Source organism: Schistocerca piceifrons, chromosome X (genome assembly GCF_021461385.2).
Source record: "Schistocerca piceifrons isolate TAMUIC-IGC-003096 chromosome X, iqSchPice1.1, whole genome shotgun sequence".
Classification (NCBI taxonomy): domain Eukaryota; kingdom Metazoa; phylum Arthropoda; class Insecta; order Orthoptera; family Acrididae; genus Schistocerca; species Schistocerca piceifrons.
This window is the reverse complement of record NC_060149.1, coordinates 742,879,329-742,892,569: the sequence shown is the minus strand read 5'-3', so window position 1 is coordinate 742,892,569 and position 13,241 is coordinate 742,879,329.

Sequence of the window (13,241 nt, the reverse complement as noted above, 5' to 3'; positions counted from 1 at the left end):
CTGAGGTCATCAATCCCCTAGAACTCAGAACTACTTAAACCTAACTAACCTAAGGACAGCACACACATCCATGTCCGAGGCAGGATTCGAACCTGCGACCGTAGCGGTAGCGCGGTTGTAGACTGAAGGGCCTAGAACCACTAGGTCACACCGGCTGGCAATCACCAAGACATCAAAATGAGTTCACTCTCATAGTCCTCAAATACCTGTAACACGATTATGGCCTTGTACCATGGACAGTGATTCTGCCAAAGATGCCATCGTCGATGGGGAAGATATCAAGCATGAAGGTATGTAGGTGGTCCACAATAATGTTCATGTACTTCACAGCTGACACTGTGCCTTCAATTACTACCACAGATCCCACGGAATCCCAGGTGAATGAACCCACCCTCCCCCAACTCCCTCAGTAGCATAACACGGATGACGGATTATCTGGACACGACCATCGACCTGGTATAACCACAAGCATGATTCATCCGACTAAGCGACACAATGCGACTGGTTCACGGTCCTATCTCAGTGTTCCCGTGCCAATATTCTATCTAGTTTACGATGATTTTGTGTCGAAATGGGAAAACTTAAGGGTCGTCTGCTGCGGAGCCCCATGTTCGACATTGAGCGCTGCACAATGTGCTCAGAAACACTCGTGCCTGCACTAGCATGTAGTCTAGCGACAGATCTGCCACAGATAGCCGCCGGTCCTGCACTACCCATCGCAACAGGCCTGCGACATCCAGGTTCTGTTATGTGACATGAACATCCAACAATTTGTCACCTACTCGTGATTTCACCGTCCTTCAACCCCTTTCCATAGATGCTTGCGACAGTGTCATGCTAACAGTATACCAGTTTCGCCGTTAGCGAGATGATCATACCCAGGTGCTGGACCATAACAATCTATTCTTCGTCAGCGTCGCTCATGTCAGAAAATTTCCACATTTTCGGCCCGTATCTGCGCTGGACTGATTCCCCATTCATCTCTGTTCCGCTTATATACTTCCCTTACCATGGCGACAACACTACCAGGTGGCATTCAGTGCCGGCCGATGTGGCCGAGCGGTTCTAGGCGCTTCAATTTGGAACCGCGCGACTGCTGCGGTCGCAGGTTCGAATCCTGTGTGTGATGAATATGTGTGATGTCCTTAGGTTAGTTAGGTTTAAGTAGTTCTAAGTTCTAGGAGACTGATGACCTCAGAAGTTAAGTCCCATAGTGCTCAGAGCCATTTGAACCATTTGATTTGGCATTCAGTCTCGTGGTCATGTTTTGGTTCATTAGTGTAGATGAGTCAACCAATATATTGCCATCTCTTACATACAAAAATTAAAGTCTATTGCACAAGCCCGTGACTGGGCTATTGGCCTGACTGTAGCTAGAGCATAGCCTTTCACCCCGACATTGGTAGGGGGAGGATGGCGAGTCCTTTGCCTTCGCCGTCTTTTACCCCGGGAAAGGTCCTCAGTACTCATTTGATAGCAGGCTGAGGGGACCTGGGGCCATCCTGGAGGGACTGGAACGAAAAATAATCATACCCTTGTCAGTGATTTAACCCGGAACCCCCAGCGCCGGAGTGTAGTGTTCTACCCCCTGGACCACAACTCTTACACATATCCCGCGAAAAGACAATGAAGATCAAATTAGACAGATTTAGAGTTATACGGAGGCTTACCGACAGCCGAGCGCCATTCACGACTGGCACAGGAAAGACGGGAATAGACAGTGCTGCACAATGTGTCCTCTGCAGCACACCATAAGCTTGCTTGCGGAGAGAAGGCTACTAGCCCAGATGGGAAATTTTTTGCGGCGATCAGGCCACAAAACCATCCAATTAGTCTAGACCTCAGGCAAACAGCTGCAAGTATCCAATGGTAAACATCTGATTAAAAGTATTCGGACATTTATTAGTGGACATCAATACGGGACGCGTCCACCCATCGCCTTCATGGCGGCTTTAATTCTATCGGAAACAGTGAGGTGTCCGAATGCCTATGGACGACTGGCAACCAATTTAACCTCAAGAGGCGAAACCAGTGACGGTAATGATGTTGGACGCTGGGCTCTGGAGCAAAGCCAAGGTTATTACTCATCTCAAAGGTTTTACACTGGATTCTGCTCAGGACTCTGGGCAGGTCAGTCCATTTCAGGAATGTTATTGTCCACAAACAATTGCTTCACGGATGCTACTTTATGACATGGTGCATTGTCGTGAAGATACAATCATCGTCTCCGAGCTGCTCCAAATCACTTGTTTCAGGTCATCTACTGTTCAGTGGCTTTGCTCTTTACACCACCTCAAGCGTCACTTAGGAATGTCTCGCTTATATGGGCCTGCTCGACCGTTGTACCCTATTCCTTCTAATTCCCCAGGCATAGACCGTGTGCTAACTGGAACGGTGGTAGCACTTTGGAACTCACGAATAAGATACCCTGTGAAACATGACTAAATGTTTCCAGAATGAGATTTTCACTCTGCAGCGGAGTGTGCGCTGATATGAAACTTCCTGGCAGATTAAAACTGTGTGCCCGACCGAGACTCGAACTCGGGACCTTTGCCTTTCGTGGGCAAGTGCTCTACCAACTGAGCTACCGAAGCACGACTCACGCCCGGTACTCACAGTTCTGCAAGGTTCGCAGGAGAGCTTCTGTAAAGTTTGGAAGGTAGGAGACGAGGTACTGGCAGAAGTAAAGCTGTGAGTACCGGGCGTGAGTCGTGCTTCGGTAGCTCAGTTGGTAGAGCACTTGCCCACGAAAGGCAAAGGTCCCGAATTCGAGTCTCGGTCGGGTACACAGTTTTAATCTGCCAGGAAGTTTCATGACTAAATGCTTGCTCTGAAGACTACTTAGAACAGATAGCTCGGTAATCCGCTCATGATGGAAATGTATTAGATCTAATGACAATAAATAGACGTGACCTCCTTGAGGCGTTGACATTATAACAGGTATCAGTGACCATGAGGCAGTTGTAGCTACAATGATTACCCAAGTACGACCAGCAACTAAAATATGTGGAAAGATTTATATTCTCTGTAAACTAGAAAAAACAGCAATAGTGTAATATCTCGGTGAGGAACTTGAAACTCTTAGCGCAGATCAGGATCTCGTGAAGGAACTATGGCTCAAGTTTAAAAAAAAATAGTTGACCACGCACTGGATACGTATGAACCCAGCAGAACAGTTCATGATGGGTTCATGGATTACAGCCACTGTAAAGGAACTTCTGAAGAAACCGAGACTACTGGATAATAGGTCGTATGTAGAGGCTGTTATTGGCACCAACGTTTGCGTCCAGTCATTCATGGATGAAATACGATCTGAAATTGAGAATTGTCCCAATTTAATCCTCGTACCACTGGAAAGATGGGTAAAGGAAGTATAGGAAGTATTAGTGTCAATGACGTTGAGAAGAAACTGAAATCGTCAGAACTGGACAATGGTCGAGGCCCTGATGAAATCACTTTCAGATTCTATAATGAATTTGCAGCTGAGTTAGATCCCCTTTTAACTATAATCTATCGTAGTTCCCTCAAACAACAGTCATGCCCAGTAGTTCGAAGACAGCATAGGCCACACCCGTCTACAAAAATAGTAGCAGAAATGATCCCCAAAACTAAGGTATAATATCGAAATGTATTTCTAAAATTCAACTTAACTATGATAGGTTTAGATGTACTACCTAAAGCGACACATGAAAATTTGTGCCAGCCAGGATCTGAAACCGGATTTTACGCTTATCGCGAGCTGTCGCCTGACCACTTAGGCTATCTGAGAACGCTCGTCGAACCGACCCAAATATCCTTATGTTACACACCTATATATTTCTTGTCATAGACGGTTAATTAATTTACCCACCCTCGCACATCTCGTGATCCCCGTGCAGGTTTTTGGAATCGAGACAGGGAGAAGTCATAGACTATCGTTGTCATTTTCGTCACAGGACAGATTTCGCCTTACATACACATATTTGAGGCGATTAGAGTATATAAGCCGCAGACGTGCCTGTAACGAAAATGACTTTATTCTAAAAACTTGAGCGGATATCACGAGATGGGTAAATGAATTAATAATCTATAAGAAATAGATAGGTGTGTGACATAAGCAAGTTTGGGTCGGTCCGCGGAGTTTGCAGTGATAGCGCAAGTGGTAAGGCAACCGCTTGCGATGAGCGGGAAATCCGAATTCCTGCCTGGCACAAATTTTCATATGCCGTTTTAGCAGTACGTCTGTACCTATTACAGTTAAGTTGAATTTCAGGAATAAATTTCAATATTTGAAACTGCAGTTCATCATCAGGGCAGTCAGAAACAGTATGAAAACCTTGTAAGAGTACTGGAGGGTTGGTTGTACGGAGGAACAGTTGTGAAGTCAAAAATTCGGTAAGTTGCGCCGTTCTCGAGTTAATTAGCACTGAAGTTAGCCAATCAGATCGTTGCACGCGCAAATTCAAGTGGTCCGCCAGATGCAGTATTAGTTGTTCTCATAAGTTAGATGATAGCGCACAAGACTGGTCAGCGTTTGGCTCTGGTTCGATCCTTACTACCGTCCCATGTCCAATTTTTGTATCGCCCTTTTCTTCGGTTTTAGGAAAAAACAAAACAGACGTTTGGCGATCCCGTCTCTGGTGGTCTGCTTGAATCTGCGTTCGCAACGGCCTGACTGGATAATTTCAGTGCTATTCAACTCTGAAACGGAGCGAAATATTCTTACCCTTACAAGCCCTTCAGACAGCTTCTGACCACCCTGTACAAATATAAATACCGTCTAATATCCTTGATATCGATTTGTTGTAGAATTTTAGGACATATTTTGACTACACACATGATGAGGTATCTCTAACAGAATTATCTATATCGTGGTTCTTGTAAAGCTCAACTCGTACTTCCCACACATGATGTACTGAAAGCTTTGGATCAATGCAGTCAAGAAGCTGTAGTATCCCTGGATTACCGAAATACATTCGGCTCATACCACAACTATGCCTATTATCAAAACTACGATCATACAGGGTATCAAGCGAAATTTGTAACTGGATTGAGGAGTTTTGGTAAGGAGAATGGAGAAAGTTATCTAGGAGGGAAGTTATCAGCAGATGTAGACATACACTATGCGATCAAAAGTATCCCGACACCCCCAAAACCATACTTTTTGATATTAGGTGCATTATGCTGCCAACTGCTGCCACGTACTCCATATCAGCGACCTCAGTAGTCATTAGACATCGTGATAGAGCGGAAGGCGGTGGTCCACGGAATTCACGGCCTTCGAACGTGGTCAGGTGATTGGGTGTCACTTGTGTCACACGTATGTGCGCGAGATTTCCACACTCCTAAACATCCCTAGGTCCACTGTTTCCGATGTGGTAGTGAAGTGGAAACGTGAAGGGACACGTACAGCACAAAAGCGTACAGGTCGACCTCGTCTGTTGACTGACAGAGACCGCTGACAGTTAAAGAGGGTCGTAATATGTATTAAGCAGACATCTATACACACCATCACACAGGAATCCCAAACTGCATCAGGATCCACTGCAACTTCTATGGCAGTTAGGTGGGAGGTGCGAGAACTTGGATTTCATGAACGAGCGGCTGTTCATAAGCCATACGTCACGCCGGTAAATGCCAAACGACGCCTCGCTTGGTGTAATGAGCGTGAACGTTGTACTACTGAACAGTGGAAAAACGTTGTGTGGAGTGACGAATCACGGTACACAACGTGGCGATTCGATGGCAGGGTGTGGGTAAGGCGAATGCCCGGTGAACGTCGTCTCTCAGCGTGTGTGGAGCCAACAGCAAAATTCAGAGGCGGTGGTCTTATGGTGTGGTCGTGTTTTTCATGGAGAGGGCTTGCATCCCTTGTTCTTTTGCGTGGCACTATCACAGCACAGGCCTACATTGATGTTTTAAGCACCTTCTTGCTTCCCACTGTTGAAGAGCAATTACGGGATGGCGACTGCATCTTTCAACACGATCGAGCACCTGTTCATAATGCACGGCCTGTAACGGAGTGGTTAAACGACAATAACATCCCTGTAATGGACTGGCCTGCACAGAGTTCTGACCTGAATCCTATGGAAAACCTTTGGCATGTTTTGGAACGCCGACTTCGTTCCAGGCCTCACCGACCGACATCGATACCTCTCTTTAGTGCAGCACTCCGTGAAGAATGGGCTGCCATTCCCCAAGAAACCTTCCAGAACCTAATTGAACGTATGCCTGTGACAGTGGAAGCTGTCATTAAGGCTAAGAGTGAGTCAACACCATATTGAATTTCAGCATTACCGACGGAGGGCGCCACGAACTTGTAAGTCATTTTCAGTACGATGTACGGATACTTTTGATCACATAGCGTAACTTTTGGTGTGCCTCAGGGAAATGTGTTGGACCCCCGCTGTGCGTGCTGTATATAAATGATCTTGCGGACAACGTTAAGAGTAACCTCAGACCTTTCGCAAATGACGCAGTTACCTGTAATGAAGTACTGTCTGAAACAAGCTGTATAAATATTCTGTCAGATCTTGAAAAGATTTCAAAATGGTGCAAAGAATGTCGGTTTACTTTAAATATCCTGAAATGCAAAATCATACATTTCACAAAACTAAATAATGTAGTACCCTATGACTATAACACCAGCTCATACAAATACCTGTGTGTAACACTTTGTAGCGACAACCAATGGAATGATCACATAGGCTCAGTAGCATGTAAAGCAGGTGGCAAATTTGGGTCTATTGGTAGAATACTCGGGAAATGCAATCAGTCTACATGGGCAGTCGACTTTGGCAGCTGTAGAAGGGTTGACATGACTCTGATGGATTTGTTACTCAGGTGACATACAATCAGTAGCCCCCGTGCGAAGTTACTGAGCTCCCCTGAGCGATCCATTCTGCTGTTACTGCTTCTCACCTGATAACACAATACTTTCGGCCTCTTATTATACTGGTGTGTCCATCTATAGTGGCATCTAGTGGTAAATTCTGCATTACATAGAAGTGTCCAGATACTTTTGATTAGGTAGTGTAGCTTGTAATTTGCTATAATGTCTTGTCATTTTCGAGGCCCTTCATTTCAATCTACTTTATTCTCCGATAGTTGTCTCAAAAGTTCGAAAATTGTTATCGATCTGTATATATATATTTATTAAAGTGTTCTTTGAGAGGGGGTTAACGAACCACATGACTCCCCCTTCCATTCTGCCCTTCCATCCTCATACACATACCTGCGCTAGTGTGAAACTCGATATTTTCTCACACAATATTTTTCAAATAGTCGATTCAAATTGACAGGTAGGTTTACTCTTTAGGAGGTAATTTATCAGATGTTCTGCGCACTTGCCGGCACGGTAGCTAAGCGTGTTGGGTTAGAGAGCTGGCTGGTCTCTGTAATAAAAAAAACTGAGTGAAGGCATCAGCAACGAACTTCAACGGATGTCATATGACGTCCGCTACGATCAAATACGTCGAATAATAAGGAACAAAATGAAAGCAAAGGGGGCTAGCGTTGCTTCCTCTGGATCACGGAGTCCCGGGTTCGATTCCTGGACGGGTTGGGGATTTTCTCTGCCCGGGGACTGGGTGTTTGTGTTGTCCCCATCATTTCATCACCATTATCATTTGTGAGAGTGACTAGATTGGATTGTGAAAAGAAAATGAACTGTGTAAAAACTGGGACTTTGTACGGGCGCTGATGACAGCGCAGTTGAGCGCCCCACAAACCAAAGATCATCATCATCATGATCACAGATATCTGACTGTCTCGTAATCTTTATGACTAATATCACCCAGTAGGTTACACTGGACGCCAAATGCTTAAAGGAAACGAAAGTAACAAATTTGTTGTGAAGAAGTTTAGTAGGTCCACTACCTGCCACATTAGCCGAGAGCGCTAATGCGCTGCTTCGTGGACTCGGGTAGGCGCGCCGGCCCCGGATCGAATCCGCCCGGCGGATTAACGACGACGGTTGGTGTGCCGGCCAGCCTGGATGTGGTTTTTAGGCGGTTTACCACATTCCCCTAGGTGAATACCGGGCTGGTCCCCATGTCCCGCCTCAGTTCCACGGCTAGCAGACACCTGAACACTTCCGCATTATTCCATGGATTACACTAGTCGCAGACAGTTGAGTATACTAATTCCATCCCGGGAGGTACAGGTGGTGGCAGGAAGGGCATCCAGCCACCCCTTCATCTAACATTGCCAAATCCGATTAACCTTGCCGACCCTGCGTCCCTGCGGGAAAACGGTACAAGCGAAAGAAAAATTTTAATAGGTCCACTAACGCACATAAATGATTTATCAGATAGGATCAACAGTGCTCTCAGGTTACTCGTTGACGGCTGTGTTGTTTACAGGAAAGTTTCATCACTTAAGTATTGTAAGAAAATGCAGAACGCCGAGCATAGACTATCCACTTGGTGTAATACACTCCTGGAAATTGAAATAAGAACACCGTGAATTCATTGTCCCAGGAAGGGGAAACTTTATTGACACATTCCTGGGTTCAGATACATCACATGATCACACTGACAGAACCACAGGCACATAGACACAGGCAACAGAGCATGCACAATGTCGGCACTAGTACAGTGTATATCCACCTTTCGCAGCAATGCAGGCTGCTATTCTCCCATGGAGACGATCGTAGAGATGCTGGATGTAGTCCTGTGGAACGGCTTGCCATGCCGTTTCCACCTGGCGCCTCAGTTGGACCAGCGTTCGTGCTGGACGTGCAGACCGCGTGAGACGACGCTTCATCCAGTCCAAAACATGCTCAATGGGGGACAGATCCGGAGATCTTGCTGGCCAGGGTAGTTGACTTACACCTTCTAGAGCACGTTGGGTGGCACGGGATACATGCGGACGTGCATTGTCCTGTTGGAACAGCAAGTTCCCTTGCCGGTCTAGGAATGGTAGAACGGTGGGTTCGATGACGGTTTGGATGTACCGTGCACTATTCAGTGTCCCCTCGACGATCACCAGTGGTGTACGGCCAGTGTAGGAGATCGCTCCCCACACCATGATGCCGGGTGTTGGCCCTGTGTGCCTCGGTCGTATGCAGTCCTGATTGTGGCGCTCACCTGCACGGCGCCAAACACGCATACGACCATCATTGGCACCAAGGCAGAAGCGACTCTCATCGCTGAAGACGACACGTCTCCATTCGTCCCTCCATTCACGCCTGTCGCGACACCACTGGAGGCTGGTTGCACGATGTTGGGGCGTGAGCGGAAGACGGCCTAACGGTGTGTGGGACCGTAGCCCAGCTTCATGGAGACGGTTGCGAATGGTCCTCGCCGATACCCCAGGAGCAACAGTGTCCCTAATTTGCTGGGAAGTGGCGGTGCGGTCCCCTACGGCACTGCGTAAGATCCTACGGTCTTGGCGTGCATCCGTGCGTCGCTGCGGTCCGGTCCCAGGTCGACGGGCACGTGCACCTTCCGCCGACCACTGGCGACAACATCGATGTACTGTGGAGACCTCACGCCCCACGTGTTGAGCAGTTCGGCGGTACGTCCACCCGGCCTCCCGCATGCCCACTATACGCCCTCGCTCAAAGTCCGTCAACTGCACATACGGTTCACGTCCACGCTGTCGCGGCATGCTACCAGTGTTAAAGACTGCGATGGAGCTCCGTATGCCACGGCAAACTGGCTGACACTGACGGCGGCGGTGCACAAATGCTGCGCAGCTAGCGCCATTCGACGGCCAACACCGCGGTTCCTGGTGTGTCCGCTGTGCCGTGCGTGTGATCATTGCTTGTACAGCCCTCTCGCAGTGTCCGGAGCAAGTATGGTGGGTCTGACACACCGGTGTCAATGTGTTCTTTTTTCCATTTCCAGGAGTGTAAGTGCGGATAAATACATGATGATAGTAAAAAGAGAAATAACATGATAGTATACAAGTACAAGTTTTGAGGTAATCTTCTGGAGCCCCTCACTCGTTTAAATGGTTTTAATGTTTAGTGGTTCTACTAAGAAGCGATATGAAATGAGATAAATGCGAGGAATCGATTATAGGGATGGCAAATTGAAGAGTTAGATTTGTTGGCAGGTGCAGTGCATCCGTACAGAAGATCACACACAAGACGCTAATGGGATTAGTTCTAAGGAACTGCTCCAACGTGGAATCTTCATCACGTAGGCACGATTCCAGACATAGAACGAAATCAGATGCGGGCTGCTAGCAATGAAATGATCGTAGGATATTGATGGCTGGGAGTCCCTATCCGGGGAAGTTCTGCCGCTGAGTTACAAGTCGTATTTCAAGTGACGCAACATCTGGCAACTTGTGTGTCGGTGATGATGAGGACAATACGACAACAGTCCACGGGCAGAGAAACTCTCCAACATGGCCGGGAATCGAACCCGGTTCCCCTTTATGGTGGGCAAACATGTTACCACTCAGCTAAGCAGGCGGACAGGCTGCTAGAATAGTTACAAGTTGGTATAGTCCCTCAAGCATTTATTACAGACGCTCAGAAAACTTAATTGAAACTTTCTGGAAGAAAGGTGATATTCTTCTCGCGTAACTCTCTTCGGTAAATTTAGAAAACGGATGTCCCAGGCAGAATATGACGCAATTCTATCTCCATCATCTGTCTCGAGTAGAAATTATGAGAATAATGTAATAGAGAGTAGAGAACGTATAGAGGAATATAGACAGTGTTCTGTCCGCAGCTCGTGGTCGTGCGGTAGCGTTCTCGCTTCCCGCGCCCAGGTTCCCGGGTTCCCGGGTTCGATTCCCGGCGGGGTCAGGGATTTTCTCTGCCTCGTGATGACTGGGTGTTGCGTGATGTCCTTAGGCTAGTTAGGTTTAAGTAGCTCTAAGTTCTAGGGGACTGATGACCATAGATGTTAAGTCCCATAGTGCTCAGAGCCAGCCAAACAGTGTTCTTCCTTATCCAATACATGACTCGAATAGCACGAAAAATTGTTGGTATTAATATGAATTACGTTTGGCCATGCACTGCACAATAACTTCCAGAGTACACATACAGCTGTAAACAGTTGATGATGACAGTTTTACATGGGTGGAAAACGTCGGGGTCTTTACCATCAGTTCTATGACCATATGCAACGAGTGTGGTTAGAAAGGAGAAAAAGTACAATCTCTTGTAGAATAGAAATATCGTATTTTCCTAAGCCACACGCACTCAGAGTCTCTGCTTTCTCTTTTTGTCTCTGTCGCTCTCTCTCTGTCTCTGTGTCTCTCTCTCTCTCTCTCTCTCTCTCCAAAACACACACACACACACACAGAAACAGGTGCGTGCGCAAACCTTAGGCGTGCACATGCTAAAATCATGAGATATGAAACTTGATGGAAAGGAGACATTCATTAGCAAAAGATCTAAAATCCTACAGCAGGGATAGCCAAGAATCTGGCCCACGAGCCATCCCTTGGCACGAGTGTTACAGCACTTGGCTTGGGTGGCACGTTTCTCCCACCACCACACCACGCTGTCGGAACGTGAGGAGAGCGAATTGCGAACGCTCCGCATGTAAATGGCAATGAAGTCCCATGCCTATGACTTGGTTTTGTATTTCACATTTATCAACAACACAGATAAAGAACAAAACAAATTTTCAGTATTATTTAAGTATCGTTGGTGCGCTGAAGACATAATATAATTTTTATCTGGTACAAACTGTCTGCATACGAGACACAATTTCATAAGTTTTCGCATTCAGGTTGCGACATAATCGTGATTTATTTAGTTTCATAACAAAAAAATGTCTTTCATACACATATGTTGGTCGAAATATTGTAGCACTTATACAACCTCACTATGCTGACGTGGAAACTCTACCTGACGAAAGCAATGTACACGTCTTGGATAGTTTTGAGGTCAAAGGAATTTGTCTTTAAAATGGGGATTACCTTGCAGTTCAGTCAGTTACATCTTCACATACGTAGGGACGCTTGCAACTGAAACGACGAATAGTCTCGAAAACAGCTCTAGAACAGATTTAAGATTGGCAGTCTCCTCTAAGCGTCTAGGAAATTATTCTTGTAATACTTTCAGCGCCACAATGAATTCTTCAAACCTCTCGTTTTCTTTAATGCCAGTGAGCTTTCTCAAAATATGTTACTCCTACAACGCGATTTTCTTTTTAAATGCATCCCCATGAAATCAGAAAGCTGCTTCTCACTTTGCAATGTCTTACCATGTGCAAAGTGCAGTCAGGTCCACTTAAAATACGAGGTCTGAAATCCATTTCGGATGTTAATTTTCGTTCCTGCACTCCTTTTTCTTTCATAAATTCGACAACAGGAGGTTTTAAATCAAAAGATCATTCCGGGCTTGCCCCTTGATTTAACCAACGTACTTGCAATAATATATAAAGTCTCCATACTCTTAGTTCAGTTGCATAGGAAACAATTGAAACTGACAGTGGAATAATGCGGGAGATATCAGAAATTTTACTCTTCATACCACCAATATATTCACGTGCTGCATGCCTGCAAATTTAGCACAGAGTGCTTCTTGATGTACAGAACAATGAATCCCATCCGCCGATCATTTCACGATCATTGTCACGAGCATTGTCAACTAAATCTTTAAATTCTTTTGCATGGTACTGCAATATCGTTTCATAGCAAATTTGCGGTACCCATCACTTCTGCGACTGCATAACATATATTTAGAATTCTCATCCTTGTCTTCTGTCATCCCCATTCATTTTTAAAAGCTTGTAACGATAGATCGCTAGACTGCGTCTTGTTGTGCAAACAGCCACTGGACCTGCGGTCCGCAGCTCGTGGTCTAGTGGCTAGCGTTGCTGCCTCTGGATCACGGGGTCTCAGATTCGATTCCCTGCCGGACTGGGAATTTTCTCTGCCCGGAGACTGACTGTGTTGCTCTCATCATTTCATCATCATAATTCGTGACAGTGGTTAGATTCGACTGTGTAAAAATTCGGACTTTCTACGGGCACTGATGACCGCGCAGTTGAGCTCCCCAAAAACCAAACATCATCATCACTGGACCTGCGAACGTACTACACACCACAAACAAATAGCGAATGGTAAACATCGCTGACAGCACGATTCTGTCGACCTGAAGAGTGCTGTGCCGATCGAAAAATACCAGATCACCCGCAGTACTCAATGAAATGTTGCACTGTTGCAGGTTCTTCCGAGAATGAACGAGCAAAGCCAACACCACTCCCAGCCTTGGCCTGCACACGGTCCACACACCCTGCATGTGTAAAGTTTGGCATGCCATGGCGGACCCTGTTGTACAGCATGAC